Below are 14,535 nucleotides of genomic sequence, written 5' to 3'. Positions count from 1 at the left end.
AATAAGTTGTTGAGAAGATATCGCTGAAAAAGAGGATTATGCTGTATTTGAGAAATGTGATTCTTTATAGACTTGGAAGAATAAACACGATAAAGGAAACTATGGACTTCGAGTGATGAATACAAGATAGGAAGATACGCGTCAAAACTTGTGGAATAACTAAAAGATATTCACATGTCCCGTACAAACCTAATGCTAATGTTGTAGATTGGCCAGAGATACATGATGTTTGAAAATACTATAAATTGTGCCTAATCTGTCAAAAATACAGGCCATGGATCTCCAAGGATATTTACAACCTACATATATCGGTGGTGGAGCCAGGCCATGTTGGATACTGAACATATCGGCACATTCCCAAAAAAGCCCAGGGTTGAATCAATGTCTTTTTGTCATTGTGAATTATTTCAGCAAGTGGGTTGAGCTGTTACCTGTGCGGTCCACCAAAACACAACTGATTGCCAGCAGACTCACCAAGGAGGTCTTTACTCATTGGAAAACTGTGGCATATCTTCAATAGAACACTGCAGTTCACATCAGACATTGCCAAGTCTGCCGTTTCGTATTTTGAAGAACAAGACTGTTCTACACACTCTAAGTACCTTCATTTCTGTTTTATATAATAGTTGCATGCTGGTTTACCTGCTTAAAAATGTGCCTTGTTTGATAGGATGTCACATTATTTTGAATAAGACTAAGGTGTTTAAAACAAGTGGAAGGTCATCACCACCCTCATTCACTGGTTTTGTCTGTGCTGAGACCAGCTCATTCGAGTCCAAGCCCAGGCTGAGACCAGAAGAACTGGAACTGGACCAGATTAACTGGTCAAATTTATAGACTTCAATTTTGGTTTGTTTCTCACACAATGTTATATGGCACTAGAAGACTTTTAATGCAGCTTTTGTATTCCATAGATACGTTTCATACTGCATTTTTAATTCAAAAGTAAGAAATTAATGTAATATTTCTATACATATATAATGTAATCAAATTTGGTGAAATACATTTTGTGATACTAAGATAGTAATAATAATAATATTATAATTCAGTAATTTTTCTATTGGATTCTCAATCACAAGCCCTCATTTCCATTACAAGCTGATGATGGACTGTCCCATTTGGTCTGAACAAACTATTAGCATGAACATAGCCTGAAAGTTACTCAGGGTTTTGGAAGTGAAAATTGAGTTTAGCGGCTTACACTACAGTAACTTCTCATGAATAAATTACTGCCTACTTTTTTGAATATCCCAATGATAGAAACCTGGTGTGCTAAATAAGGGACACATCCAAAATATGCAGTATTGGGATCCTCCAGGGCTGCGTTTCCCAAAAGCATCGTAAGCTTATCGTAGACCCATTGAAACTAATAGAGCTACGATCAACGTATGACTGCTGAAAATGAATACTGCCTTCTGCTGGCATTGCCGTGTGGACTGGACCAAGAGGATGTCCACAACCAGACCCATGCTTTTAAAACTGGTTTCATCACTTAGCTGCAAGCAAAACAAGCTGCTGGATTTATCAATGTCCCGAACCCAGGCTCAAATCAGCCAGCCTATGTTGTCCAGATTTTCCCTACTTGCGAGTTTTCTGAAAGCCACTTGTCTCGATTTGGTTCTTCAAATGAAATTGCGGATTTGATTAAAATATCTGGATTAAGTTGTCTAAGATTAGACAAGATTAACCAATCCAAGATCAGGCGAAATAGTCAACAATCATATCCAGCTAACAGAGTTAGCAACGTACGAAGAATGGACCCTAGGACCAGGATCAATAAGAACCATCTCTCTAGCAGCACAAAGCAGATCTATAAACAAGTTTTCCAAGCAATCATTGTGACTTTCATTGGTTGGACAAACAAATAGTCCCACCCTAAACTCATGGCATTGGTTGAGAAAATGTTCATGTGTTTGGCTGGTCTGAATGCTCAAACAGAAAAATGCTTCGAAAATGAGACAGAGCCACATTGTAACACCTTTCAAAGGAACCATTTACTGGTTCTGGGAGAAACTGCTTGAAGAACAGTGTTGAGTGATGGGTCGAGGAGGGGTTTTAACGGGTGAGTTACATGAACATTAATTCTGAGTAGTGAGGTAATGAAGTTGGCAATTGGTCCACCTCTGGAGCCAGCATCCTGAATTTCTGAAACAGAAAGCGAGACAGAGAGTCAGCAATTTGGTTTTCTGAAGCGGGAACGTGTTCAGCAATTATTATAAATTGGTGGCACGCTGAGATCCATATTAAGCGTCTTAGAAGAGGCATGAGGGCGGGAGAATGAGAACGACCTTTATTAATGCACTGCACGGTTACTTCGTTGTCGCAATGCACCAAGATGCTTTTAGAAGCCAATCCTTTCCCCCACAGGAAGGCTGCCACCACAAGGGGGTAAAGCTCGAAGAAGGCTGAGGACTGTGGTGTGCCTTGCAGCTGGGGGGGCCATGGAGACGCGAACCAACGTCCTTGGTAAAAACCTCCGAAGCCAAAAACTTTTTGGACTGTGAGGATATGAGCGGCTGCGATTGCATCGGGAGGTGAAATGACCAGAAAATCGTCTAGAAGGTGTATAAGGTAGGGAATTGTGTAATTGTTCAACAAAATCCAGCAAACAGCTTCGGATAACATATCGAAAATTTTGGGGCTGCTTTTGGATCCGAAAGTTAAATGAATAGTGAAATAGAATTTCCAGAGCCATCGTATCCCAAATAAGTGCCATGAATCCGGATGGATAGGCATCAGGAAGGCAGAAGTGATGTCTATTTTTGCGAGCCAGGCTCCTCGACCCGCAATTTGAATCAATTCGACTGCCTGATCTATGTTGTGGTACCTGAGAAAAAATTTGTAGAGAGGGATCAAGCTATTAATGCTTGGGACCATGGAATTATGAGGTGATGACAGATCGATTATTAGGCGTATTTACCCGAAAATTTCCTAGTAGCCACTCCGGTGGGGCTGACGCGAAACACTTCAAAGGGGGGTATATCGAAAGGGCTGATCATGAAGCCTGACTTGACTTCTTTTTTGATTAGGTCATCTACGATGTCGGGCTCTGCGTGGGTGGATTGGAGTTTATTACAGATTATATTTTGGGTAAGCGCTTTTGACGCCGAGGTTAAAACCGTGTCTGAGGCTGAACAGAAGATAATTAGTGAAATCTCTGTCTGGGTGGTGGGTAAGTTCGATGGTCAAGCGAGAAATGTTCACGGGAGTAGATAGGTAGTTTTTCGATTTTTTATTCACTGCTTTGTACACGGGACAAACGATGCGGGTGTGGGCTCCGCCGCAGAAGCTGCAGATGTGAAGGTAGCGGCAGCGCTGTCTGGTGCATCTCCCGCTGTTGAATGAGATGCATGGCTGCCTGTTATTTGCTGCAGATGGGGCTCTTTGCTCAGAATCTGAGTTTGCGGTGGTTGAGGATCTTGGCACATAGCTGGAGGATTTCACGGAGAATGTATCTGGGCATGGGGGGTATGGAAGGATTGATTTGTGGGCAAATCATGGTGGAGTGGGCGACTGACCTGCAAACCGCACATGAAATGTTCCTGCAGCCTAAGAACACCCTGCTGTGGAGATCCGGATCGAATGCACCCCAGTAAGGCTGAACAAATGATCTCTGTGAACCGACTGAATGCAATAGTGAACTCAGAAAAAGAAAGTAATCGTGATGAAAGGGGATTTGGGTTTTTTAAGGTGACCCAGAAATCCCTGCAGTCTATTTGACGGTTTGAATAAGAAGTGAGCAGGAGGGAAAGAAGTAAAGAAAGATCAACATCCGCACCTGCTAATATCTGCGCTCAGATGTTGTGAGCCGCTTGGGGAGGTTCCGAGGCGACGGCTTTTGGTGGGATGGGCATTGGACTGTGTTGAAAATGTTGAAAGGTTTGTGCCTCCGCCGCTTGAGGAGGAAACCTTGCGGGTACTGGTGGCCGTGGAAAAGGCACGGGGTTAGGAACAACTGGACAAAAAGGTTGGGAGGCTGAGGGGGGACCAGCAGGCCCGGCTGCAAACAGCGTTGCCGAAGGAGGAGCCGTGGTGAAAGGCTGGGCTGCGGCCGGTGTCACATAAGGCCTTGCGGAGGCGGGATCTGGAGCGCGGCCCAGGCTTGATGATCGCAGAGAGTTGGGTCTTGCACAGGAGGAAGATGGTGGAGTCAGGCGAGGTGTGTCTGAAAGTTTGCCTTGCCTTTTGGCCGCCTTTGGAGCTGGGGTGGACTCAAGAGAGAGGTTAGCTGGTTGCAAATTTGTGTACAAGTCATATAACTCTGCTTTGTTCAACTTGCATGAAGGCTGGACATCGGAGTTGGTCAGTGCTTGCCTCAGACTCGACACAGTCCACTTCCCTATGGGCAGAATCATTGGCCTGGCTGAACGACAGGAGGACATTGTGGAGTCAGCTGGGGTTCTCGCCGGAATGGGTAGGCCTCGGCGTCTTGGGAGGCGAGTGGCTGCTCGAGCCGTACGGCGCCCACGAGATGGGGCCTGAGGCTCGGTTGCGGTGCCACACGGGGAAGGAGTGGTCCTGGGGCTGGCTGGTTGCAGCGATGGGACCGGAGGGGAGTCAGAGTCGTCGTCAGACGGGGAGATTTGTTTTTGCGACATATAGTAGCAGACGGGTGAACCAAAAAGCTGATAAACCGTCGATGGATAGAGGTAAGACTCTTGGTGTTGATTAACTTGAGTGCGCTCCTCTTGTGCTAATTAGGCTAAGTATCTGACATGCTTCTCCCGAACTTTGTTAATAAAACATAATTAAATTTATTTGCAATGAAAATTTGCATTTTCAATAGTGGTCTCAAACTTTTGGACCTCACTGTACAGTACCTGTAGGGCTCTGAAGGCATAAAAGACGGTTGAGCTGAAGTTAGATTCCAGCATGCAAAGGTAGTGGTCCTTAAGCCCAAACAGCAGATGGAGGTATAAGGCATCTCTCTCATTCAGCACCTACAGACAAAACCAACAGTGTCTTTTAGATTCTATAAATTAGTATTCTGATCAGATCTGCGGTTAAAAAAATTTGTTATTTTAGTTGGTGGGCTCTTTTATCCAAGTTGACTTCCAGTGCATTCACAGCAGGGTTGTGGATTGAGTTGCATGACTTCTACTTGACTTGGATTGAAGTAACAGCATAATCAATCATAACAATCAGACATTATCAAGAAGACTTGAGACTCAACTTGGAAAGACTAAAATCTTTTATATTTTAGTTTGTTCTGAGCAAAAACTGTATTTTTCATCCTCTTTCCAATGTTCTAAGATCTCCTGTCCAACAGGTTACAGATAAAAAGGAAATAAAAGCTCTGAAAATAACATTATATCAGCCAATACTAAAAAAAATGTTTTTCAGAGACAGATGCAATTGTAACCAAAATGCTTTTTAAATTTTTTTTATATGGTCTACATAGCAATGGAGTGGTTAACACAGGAAAGAGTAGGAAGAGTTTTACTGCAGTAAAGTTTAATGTTTGACCTTCTTTGGATATTTGGTTTAAGACCCATTAAAATCTCTTAATTAATAATAGTTTATAATTAATTAATTAATAATTAGCCTATAAATCAATTAAACAATTTAACGTTATGACTTTTTTGTTTTTGTACATGTTCGTACTTGTTTTTTGTTTTTGTACTTGTACTTGTTATTATTTCATTGATTTAAATCCATTAAACTCCAAGACTCTTAAATTTTATATATTTTCTATACAAGAATCATGTTTGTGATTATCATTCTTTATATATGCTATAGAATCAAAAAAACTTCCACTTTACGCTTCTGGATACAAAACAATCTGGGTGTCATCTGTCCAACATTTATTCGAAGCCTCTCTGCTTGCTCTTGTACAGTAAGTATTTCTTGACAAACTTTCTTGAGCCCAATTTCTTGAGCCCACTGAGTTTTAACAGACCCCCTAATGCAGGGATGGTAACTTCTGTGTTGGAAGTACACTGTCATGCAGAGTTTAGCTACAATTCTATTCACACATTCCCGAAAAATCTAACCAAAGCCTTGAGGGTTGCATTAAAGTTACAGGCAGGTGTGTTTGATTAGAGATGGGCATTATGGCTGTAATGGCTGTGGAGGACTATGTTTAAAAGGTACTGTCATTTGTACAAGTTGAAAATAAAATGTATGAAAATACCCTTTAATAAAACCTTGTTTGATTCTAAATATAAGAAGAGTGTTTACACAACACAGTTTTCAACTAAAAACAGAAAACGTTTTATGCATTTTGGCCATTCATTTACACAACAGCATTCTGGGGGCTTATTTAGCACATTTGTTGTAATGTGCTTTGACACTTGCTAAAGGAGCTGAGCTGAGTATTTCCCCTCAACATTTGCTATTGCTAATATTATCACTAAATATCATGTTAAATTCATATTCATCTCCCACCTACCTGATAGATGGGTGCTAGTGTGGTGTAAAGATGCAGCATGTGTTTAGAGGAGGCAGGAGTTGAGGAGTTGGGGCCAATAGGAATACCTGCCTCACTCTGACGAAAAAATGAGCAAGTAAAAGAGCTTCAGGGTTTTCTGGAGACAGCCAGTGGCTGGAAAGGTTTGCCTCATGGCATTTAGACAAACTGTCATCCCCTGTCAGAAAAGTGCACAGAAATAATAGATTTACTTTCATTGATCACAAAATGTGGTAAATTAGCTTGATAAACTTTTCATAATGGTCATAATCCGTGATCGGATGGCGCTGTTGAAATGTTTCTGTGTCTGAAATTATACAGTATAATGACAACTGTCATACATTTCATGACAAGATGGTGGCACATCATCGTACTGATTAATTCCATTTCATAAAAGCAAATAAGTAAAATGTAAATGCACCATACACAACACTGTACATTTTCTGTATCCTACTGTCAAATATATGATTTTAGTATATGTTAATTAAAAAAATTACCTATATCCTACATATCGGTGGCATGCTGTGAGACCCTTTAAACTCTTCAGAGAAAGGGTGAAAAAAAACTGGAATGGTCAAAAGATTAAAAAGTTATAAAATTGTATTTTGCACTTTCATCAAAATCCTTATGAATTTATTAAATACATTGCTTATTAACTTATTTAAATTAATAAATAATACATTAATTAAATGTCAATGTAATGTTTCAGTTTTTTCTTTGTAATAAATTTGCTAAGTTATCACAAATACATTTTTTGCCTTGTCATTATGGGGTATGGAACTTAGACTGAAATATATATATATATATATATATATATATATATGAATAATTAAAAGCCTAATGCCTTTTAGCAAAAGACTGCATAAATGGGTCCACCGCAGGGCACATTTTAAGAAAAAAAATATTTTGTGTAAAACCTGTTTTTTTATGTATTTATTTATTTAGAAATTAACAGTCTTGATGAAATAAAATTATGAAATTAGTAAAAAAAAAAAAACCTATTTAAATTAAAAAGATAATAAAAATAGTTTAAAATGTTTTGTTGATTCTATAATGCTGCAATTAAACATGTATTGTAATTACTTAAAAATGTGATTAACTAGGTAATTTTAAAAACTTTTTTAGCCCTAATATATACGTATGGACGTATAACTATACGTATAAATATGGCTATCTCTAGTGAGCTGATAAGAATATATATATAATTATTATTATAATTGACTCGTCAAAATCAGTAGCCTTTAATTGATGTGAACTCGTACTGTTTCCCATAAACTGTGTTGGAGTGTTTCTTTCTGTAGACGCTTAAGCAGAGTCTCCTGTTGAACGTGATGAATATCCAGTGTGTCTGCCTCTAGTGTTTCTCTGGCGATTCCCCAGTCAGCACACTGCTTTCACTGCCACACACTGAGCCAAAAGACTTGATATGGAGCAGTTCTTGATCTTTATCTTCCATAGAAAAGCCATACAGCAGAGACACAGGAGCAAAAGTGAGCCCGGAGGAGCCGTTACACTAAAACACAACAGCATTGACAGAAGCTGGGCGGAAGAGGGTGCCAATAACATTTAACAACAAAATGTATATAAAAATAAAATGTATAAAACTATGTAAATATACTAAATCATTTTATAATTAAAATGTAGTCAACAGTATTTACACAATTTAGATGCATTCAAAAAAGCTAGATCTTTGCTATTCTGGCACCACAAATTCCTTTTTGGAGTGACAGCTCCTCACTGTGTACTTCTGAGTGCAAAACGTTGACATATTCTGTGCTATTTAGTAGCCTACTTCAAGGCAGTTGAAATGATACCATGATGGATGTCATGAAAAAACATGATTATAATGTTACTTTTTTTGATACTGTTTGTTACGGACAAAGCTAGCAATAATGAAATGACTATATTTTGGAATCAGATAGATTGTTGCACAAACTCCCCACATGTAATGGTCACGGCCAATAATGCAATAAAACATGGTAAAATGATCCACAAATAACGCTGATGTGTCTGCATCATTGTGATGGACTTGTAAATGATTGAAAACTGAAAGCAAACACTGGAAACAACTTCTTCTTCTTCTTCTTCTTTTTCCTTTGTGCAAATTTAGGCGCAATCGTGCCACCTATTGTTCGTGTTGATATACCTTGGTCCACACGCCACACATCCTGCTTAATTTTCTTCACCATAATTCCTTAATTTACACACTCCAGCCCAGAAAGTCAAGACTTTTCTCACTGGTATAATTACGGCTTAATGGTGAACTCATAAATAGGCCTAGTAACAGAAGACACATACCAGGTGCCATGAAGCTAGCTAAACACACTCAGGGTTACAACATGTGTTAAAAGTGGACAAAACCAAACCAATCAGGCTTTGTACATTCAACCTAATTATGTGTTGCTGAACACCTAAAGTAATGGACCTTAATTGCTAATTAGAGAAGAGTATGTACTGCTGAAGTGAAATTATAGACAACACAAATAAAAACATTAAAGGTCCCATATTGTACACCTTTCTGGAGTTTTATTTGAGGTTTTGATGTCCTTAAGAATATATATTTGCTGTATAAGTACCAAAAACCATCTCAATATATTTTTACAGCTCCTTTCTCAGGAGCTCTGTTGAGAACAGGTCGATTTTGGTCTGTCTAATTAATATTCACGAGCCTCTCTTCTGATTGGCCTGCTGTTTTCTGAGTGACGCATGGCCACGCCAACCACAGGTAACTAGGGTCAGCGACGTCACAGCGCTAGCTGGAGGAAGCAAAACAAAGGGGAAACTGGAGGCGACCCATTCAAACCAGCGCAGGTTCGGCTACGTAAGGAGCTTAAAATATCATCTTGTTGTGATCAGTGTTGCCAACTTAGCAATTTTGTTGCTAAATTTAGCAACTTTTCAGACTACCCTAGTAAATTTTTCTTCCAAAAGCACCTAGCAACAAATTGAGCTATTTTTACATTTTATTTGGCTACTTTTAGCAACTTTTGATAAGTGACTCAAACAATAAAAGGCACATATTTTCCATCTAAATTTCACAAAAAGAGGAAACCAAAGATGCCTAGAAGTACATACATCACATGAATTAAGTTGCTATTGCTATTTGCAGTTGTTCAATTTGATAATAACAATAATAATTTAATAATTGTTCATTTATGATACACCTTGTTAGTAGCTTGTACATGTGATTGTTGATCAGTTAGTACACTGTAAGAAAAATATCTAGAAAAATGACAAAGGTACTAATAATTTTCCAGGACATTATCCGTTATCCATTATCAATTATCCGTTGTAACCCTGTAACCCGAAAAGACAAAATATAATGCATAATTTAAAATGCAGGTAAAAACCTGTGATTTATTTTCTTAGAGTGTAGCATACTGACTACTAACACTGCTTAAAACTATAATTGTTCAGAATGTGTAGTTTTACTAGTTTACTAGCTAATAAAAAAAACTTGTAATCGTTAAAAAATTAAATCGTTCAAAAGTGTTCAATGTTGTATATAAAAATAGTTATGTACAGTGGGGCAAGTAAGTATTTGATACACTGCTGATTTTTCAAGTTTTCCCACTTACAAAGAATGGAGAGATCTGTCATTTTCATCGTAGGTACACCTCAACTGTGAGAGACAGAATAAAAAAAAAATCCAGATTTTGCTGAGATTTGATGTAGTGACACAATTTTGCGTCGTGATTATGTAATGACTTCATCGCGCAATGACATCACAGCGTCATTTAGCAACTTTTAGCAACAAACAGACCTCCTTTAGCAACTTCCCCTGCAAATTAGTTGGCAACACTGGTTGTGATGTTAGGTGCCAGAATCGACGTAATACAGCCTCAAATGAGAAATTTGATCCATATCTGCTACCACTGCCAGACAAAAAACCAATGACAGCTGTGGTTAAACGCGATAAAAACGAGCAGACTGGACAGAAAGGATCATCAAAAATGCTCGCGTTTGCAGCGCACACTTCTTATCAGAAAAGGCTCAATAAGTATTGTCTTTTGTTGTTATGGGCACGTCTACAGATTTCTTGCCATATGTCTATGTTTCTTGCATCTCATGACTATGTCGTGTATGAAATAATGTCTGTGTGCATGTGTGTAAAACAACAAACTGATGATTTATATATAATCATTTGTAATTGTATATACATTGTTGTGATTAATTGTGGCTGGAACAATAGTGTAGCTGTAAAAATAGTTGCCTGCTGAAATTGAAATATATATACAGGTGCATTTCAATAAATTAGAACGTCGTGCAAAAGTTCATTTATTTCAGTAATTCAACTCAAATTGTGAAACTCGTGTATTAAATAAATTCAATGCACATAGACTGAAGTAGTTTAAGTCTTTGGTTCTTTTAATTGTGATAATTTAGGCTACCATTTAACAAAAACCCACCAATTCACTATCTCAACAAATTAGAATATGGTGACATGCCAATCAGCTAATCAACTCAAAACACCTGCAAAGGTTTCCTGAGCCTTCAAAATGGTCTCTCAGTTTGGTTCACTAGGCTACACAATCATAGGGAAGACTGCTGATCTGACAGTTGTCCAGAAGACAATCATTGACACCCTTCACAAGGAGGGTAAGCCACAAACAGTCATTGCCAAAGAAGCTGGCTGTTCACAGAGTGCTGTATCCAAGCATGTTAACAGAAAGTTGAGTCGAAGGAAAAAGTGTGGAAGAAAAAGATGCACAACCAATCGAGAGAACCGCAGCCTTATGAGGATTGTCAAACAAAATCGATTCAAGAATTTGAGTGAACTTCACAAGGAATGAACTGAGGCTGGGGTCAAGGCATCAAGAGCCACCACACTGACTGACTGTTTTGAAACTTATATGGTAAATAGCCCCTAGACCTCAGTAATCGTGAAAAAAGCCAGGACATTTCAGTTTTGACAATATGGGACCTTTAAATGCAAGGAATAAGATTAAATTATTGGTGTTGCCATGTAGTAAACTGTCCATTTGCCTACAAAGAACTTGAGATGTCCCAAAATAGTCAGCACAGTGGGGGGGTGAAAGCACTGTCGCTACCTGGAAGTGGTACGTTTGATGGATGAGGTAACTGGGGGCAGACCATCTGTGACTCCACCTGTGCTCATTTCCTCAGTCTCCCAGGATGCAGCAGCGGTTTCACCTCTCTCTTTGGTGACTCGTCAGACACATGAGAGAAGTGATCTGCATAAGCTCACCCCAAAAAAGGTGAAGGATAGAGGCCATCCTATTTGAGGTCCTCAGAGAGGGATGAATGGCTGGAGGCAGATGATGGAGAGAGAGAGGACAGAAGACAGACACACACACACACACACACACAGAGAGAGAGAGAGAGAAAGAGAGAGAGAAGACAGAAGACATGCAGAGACAGGGAGATGGCTGCATGTGAGAATCCCTTTCTCCTGTGATTAGTAAATAAGACAAAACAGTAGATCAAAAATAAATAGGTCAAAGGAATGTTTAATAAAGATTTTGTATAAATACAATTTTCATGTCCTATATAACAGATAACAGAAAATAACTGCTATTTACAGATAATTCCTGGTGTATATGCCTACTTACTAGATTTTAAAGTACAGATGGTCTGCCAGTGCTGTGCATAAAATTTAGCTGACATTTTGTTTCTCTCTTCTGCTCCACATGCAGCATTGTCTGCATGTACTACAAGTTCATCCTCATAGTAGTCTAAATTAGTCTCTTCTGCATCCATGATGTCATCATTTAAGATGCTGCAATGCAGAGCCGTACAGCAGGCCTCTACCTCTACTGCATAAATGGGATGAACTTCCAGCACTTTCCGTGCCACCTAGTTTTCAGAAACCCAAATGTTCTCTCCACAACACTATATGCTTTTGACAGGTGGTGCTTAAAAGTTTGCTGATGTGTGAAGAAGTCATCAGATTAATTTGCTGGGACAGACAGGGGTATCTACCATCACCAGCAGCCAGTGGATGGATAAAGCCTGGTGATAGATGGGGCTGTGTTTTAACACTCTGGCGTCATGAACATAACATACCCAGAAAAGTCTCAATTGTGCAACTTCAACGTCTATATTGGTGACAGTGGAGAAACCTGGAGGGGGACTGACTGTGAGAAAAGACCTGTCTACTTTGAACTTGAGTGGTGTTCTCTCCTTGCACTTCTCCACTCATCATGGATTGGCCATGATGAACACCATGTTCAAACATAAGGTGGTGTTAAGTGTATTTGGTACCAATCCACCTTAGGCCAACGAACAACGATTGCCTTTGCTGTCATATCATCTGACCTACAGTCGTATGTTTTGGAAACTTGGGTAAAGAGAGGAGCAAAGTTGTCAACTAATTAGATGGCAGAAGAGGCTACTGCACAGACTTGGGAAACCCAAACAGTTGGTTAGGGTGAACTGGGAACGTTTGTCTAGATTATCTTTTACTATCACCAAACTAGAAAACTACTACATTATCCAAAGGAGCCTGAAGTCCAAGTGGGCCCTGTTTAAAGTCTCAATTGCAAAGGGGGTTGCTTGAAACTGGGCCTGGAAAGTTGTTGGTGCCTACTGTGGCACCAACCTAGGAACACAATGCTGGACACCAATGGTAAAGGAGGTTGTCAGGTGTAAGGAGAAGGCCTTTTAAGATTGCTTAAGACATGGGACTACTGAATTGGTCCTGAAGGACATATACAACCTTGCATGGTTGTGACCTTCAGTGCTCATTCTGGCAGTTTTGGAAATGTAAAGCAGGGGGATGAGGGTCAGCACCCCAATATCTGAGGCCATGGTTTGCTGCCAAAAAAGGTGGATTTTCCTCTTTGGGTAGAGGATGAGTTGTTTCCCCAAATGTTGGAGTTTAAGTATCTCGGGGGTTTGTTTACAAGTGTGGGCAGGCTGAAGCATGTGGCCATAGTATTGGAACTTCATAGTGAAAAGGAGGCCAAGCCTTTGGAGGGATTACATATCTCAGCTGGCCTGGAAACACCTTGGAATCCTTCTAGAGGAACTAGAGAACATTGCTGGGTAAAAGGATGTGTTGGCTTGCCCTCCTAAGCCTGCTGCCACTGTGACCCAGTCCCAAAGTATAAGTGGCAGAAAAATGAATAGATGGAAAGCTGCTTTTCAATTTAAACTTAAATTGTAATAATTAAAATGACTGATTCCTGGAGAATTTTTGCAACACTGATGCCCGTTTATTACTGTAAAGCTGATTTTACCCTTCTGAGAAGAGAATTACATTGTCGTTTGTTTAACTAGTACCACAAGCCCCTGAGTTTCTAGAGAGATTCTGACTTGACTTGACTAACTGTACATGGTCAGCTAATAGTGGGATGTGTTCCTGAAAACTTTTTCAATAGCCTGTAATTTTTTAGGATGTAATTAAGAGAGATCTGATCACTAAAACTACATGAAAATGATGTAATTTTCTTTTGTGTGTCATGGGTTATACACAACATTAGGGTTAACTTATCATCACCTTTATGTCAAGTCAAGTCACCTTTATTTATATAGCGCTTTTAACAATACAGATTGTGTCAAAGCAACTGAACAGCATTAATTAGGAAAATAGTGTCAATAATGCAAAATGACAATAGTAAACCCTAATTTTTCAATTAAAGACACTTCATCATTGAATTCAGTGATGTCAACATCCAGCTCAGTTTAAATAATATCTTTGCAATCATGTCAACGATATCGCTGGAAATGAAGTGTCCCCAACTAAGCAAGCCAGAGGCGATAGCGGCAAGGAACCAAAACTCCATCGGTGACAGAATGGAGAAAAAACCTTGGGAGAAACCAGGCTCAGTCAGGGGGCCAGTTCTCCTCTGACCAGACGAACCAGCAGTACGGAAAAATCAATTTAAGACGTAATAAAACAGACGATGAACAATATTAACAGCAATTATTATATGATGCAATCAAACTTATAGCAAAATGTGGTAGTTCTGTAAGTTGTTTCAGGGTTGGCATCATCTGAGGTCCTCTGAGGGGTTGCATCATCTCTTCTCAGGTGTTCTGGATCCAGACTGAAGCTTGTGTAAATCCTAGTTACCACGTGATGTCAATCCCGTGGCAAAAAACAGAGAAACAAATATACATAATGAGCGTAGCTGCTGTTCCAACCAAGCAAAATTGATTTG

The sequence above is a fragment of the Sinocyclocheilus grahami genome, unplaced genomic scaffold (assembly GCF_001515645.1).
Source record: "Sinocyclocheilus grahami isolate Dianchi unplaced genomic scaffold, SAMN03320097.WGS_v1.1 scaffold435.1, whole genome shotgun sequence".
In the NCBI taxonomy this organism is placed as follows: Eukaryota; Metazoa; Chordata; class Actinopteri; order Cypriniformes; family Cyprinidae; genus Sinocyclocheilus; species Sinocyclocheilus grahami.
This window is presented reverse-complemented; position numbering follows the sequence as displayed.